Here is a 2,963-nt window from a genome sequence, read left to right on the forward strand (position 1 = left end):
GGGTCACCTACCCTACCAGGACAGGGGCAGTGGCAGTGGCAGCCAGAGACAGTTATCCAACAAGTGAAAAGTAACTTAGATGAGGGACGGCAGAGCTGGAGGGATGTTCATTCTTAGACCTTCTCAGTGCTCACTGACTTAGAATCACACCTGAAAACAACAGCAAAGAATAGAAGGGATTTGTCAAGATAAGAGGATGCCCTGCAAAAGGAAATAGGGTGATCCCTCCCAGAAATTTCCAGCTTTCCGGAAAGCCACCCCAGGACTAATCAGAGTGAGTAAGACAACAGTAATAGAGGCTTCTGTTTGCTAACGCCTGTCATTGCCAGGGATTGTGCTTTATCTTCATTATCTGATTTAAGATTTCAATGAATATAGCAAGACAAGCAATATTATTGTCTCCACTTTACAGATGAGGAAACTGAGGCTCTGAGAGGCTGGCTCCTTTGCCCAGAGTCATACAGCCACTAAATGCTAGCCATGGATTCCAACCCAAGTTGTTTTATCTGAGACTGGATGACCTCCGATGTCAACTATCATTTCTTCATCAACATATTTCCCTACTGGGCATCCTCACTGCCACCCTCCCATCAACTCTTACCAGTTGTACCTGGGTCAGAATCCATTTTGCATTGTAGGGTGCAGTGTTAGCAAAACAGTCTGCTATTCAATACTCTTCTCTGTATCTATGGGGTTAAGTTCTGGGTATATCACCTTCAAGCCCAGTACGATAATTCTCCAGGAAAACAGCCTAAGCAGGTACACATTCTTAACCCTGGCCTTTCTCTCCTGGGCTTCCTTCTTAAGTCCTCCCTTCTTGCTACTTATTGAGTCCCTACCTGTCCTTCCAGGGGGCCATGTGGGGTCATGACAGTCACGGATTCCGGAGTCAGCCAGACCCCAGGTCATTCATTACCTCTGCAGTGGGGCTATGGTGTCACAAATGCGAGAGAGAAAAGCAAAGGACCAGAAGATGCTTGGTATCCAGTAAATCAGCATTTTGAAAACTGAGTCACATCTAAGGCATGGGTTGGGGCCAGAATTTTTATGTGTTGACTTGGACACCATCCTTTCACATCCAGTCAAACTCTCTTTCTTGTCGGAGTTTAAATGTTCCTCCTTTGCCTCCCCTCCCCAGTCCCCTGAACTGAAATTCCTGGTTCCTTTCTCTCACTGTGTAGCATTCCCCTTTCCTGAAAATGCTTCGATTTGGCAGCAAAATGAACTGCACATTCTTTTTTTTTTCCTCACTGACAAACTGTTTATCAAATTTCCTAGCAGTGTGGGGTGTCTCTTTTGGATCTTAGAGTCTCGGGGTTCAGAGCGGTGGTAATATGGCCATGGTGAATTGGAGAATTTGGTCTCCGTACCTGCTGCTCTAAGCCTGATTCTGCAATGGCTGCTAGGCGGTCACCCCTCCACTGGAGCTGTTCTGTTCCACGGCCAAAGCGAGAGCGTGGGCAGTGAACTGCAAGCATTCTTCCTTGGTCATGCCTTCCCAGCAGGTAGCATCAACATAACCATAGATATAGGAGCTCCCAGAGCCTGTAATGGCAAAGGCCTGTCATCATACCCACCATGGGCACCGAGGACGCCTGAGCCCCTTCTTGGGGGTCCCAGTCAGCAGTGATGATTCCTGCCATCAGGCCTTCTTGGTATCAGCGACAAATCTCCTTAAGGAGGCTGGCTGCCGTGTGTACCAGTGGAGGCTCATTCAGTTCAATGCTGTGGAAACCAAGCTGATAAGTGACTGTGTCAGCTCCTGCCTGGGTATCAGCTGCTGAGTCTGAGCTGCAGCAGAAAATATGGTCTTGAATAGGGGTCAGCTTGGCAGTGTACGACCCAGTGGTGGTTCTGGAGTCTGCTCCTAGAACCACTTCCCCATTAACTTGCACAGCCATGAGAGTGGTCCCTGGGGAATCTTCCGGGTTCTCCCAGTTGGGGGCAATGGCCTCAGGCCCCCAGGCTGGGGCTGGCCCGGCTCCAGAGCAGCTACAAAGGTGGCCACCATCTTTCTCCTCCTGAACTGTACCTTCTTGAAGGCAGCTTCCCGGTGGGTTTTTTGCTTTTTTGGACATTGTGTTAGGTACACAGTGGGGTAGTAAGGCCATTCTGGACAATGATTCATCGAGACAGTTACTTTTGGACTCTGTTTAGAACAAGAGAAACCACGTGACTGCAGCAGTGCTGGCCTGAGCACTCCGGGGAAGGTGCAGATGCTTATTGCTAATACAGGCCACTTGGACCTGTAGTATCTTCCACACTAAGGGTGAAAACCCACCAGATGCACAGACCACACCCTGGCCTGGGAGCAGGGCCATTCACCTTGCTGTCTTTCATACGCGGGAACACCTTAATACAGGTGATAGGATATACCAAAGTGGTAATTTTCCAGCCTGTGGGGCAGAAGATTTCTGGGGAGAAGCAGAATTACCCCCAAGAGTGTGGCCTGTGGGCTGAGTGATACTATGCTTCCTAACTGAGGTGTATTTCACTGAACTACTGAACTTTGGATGCCACGGGCTATAAACCCACCAGTGTTTTTACATGCACTAGAAAATAAACACTGACATTAGATTATCGGCACAATGGCCAAGAGTTCATCAATGGTCAAGAACACGACATTACTATAAATACCAAAGCCTAAAACAGAAAGCGTTCTTTGAATTTGCTAAAATAGTGTATGGACTATTTTTTGAATTAAAATAGGCATCTCCTTAAGCCAGATTTAGCAACATTCAAGTTTACTTTAAAATGTGAACTGAACTTACTACGGTACCATTTCCCATTTTTCAATGGCTGTAAGAAACACAGCTATTAAGGTGATTTTGATCTTAAAAGAGACCTTCCTTTTCAATAATGTTGAAACTCCCTGGAGATTCCTGTGAAAAATCATTCTCTCTCAGGGAGCAGATGAAGATTGAGCAGTAAGTCCCAGAGGGGCTGCTGATTAGAGACAATCA

General features: G+C 47.1%; 1 pseudogene; it reads right to left on the bottom strand.

The window, feature by feature from the left end:
* Window positions 1–1,318: 1,318 nt before the first annotated feature.
* On the bottom strand, window positions 1,319–2,078 carry LOC110128375 (proteasome subunit beta type-6 pseudogene; annotated as a pseudogene).
* Window positions 2,079–2,963: the final 885 nt, after the last annotated feature.

The sequence above is a fragment of the Odocoileus virginianus genome, chromosome 9 (assembly GCF_023699985.2).
Source record: "Odocoileus virginianus isolate 20LAN1187 ecotype Illinois chromosome 9, Ovbor_1.2, whole genome shotgun sequence".
Lineage (NCBI taxonomy): Eukaryota > Metazoa > Chordata > Mammalia > Artiodactyla > Cervidae > Odocoileus > Odocoileus virginianus.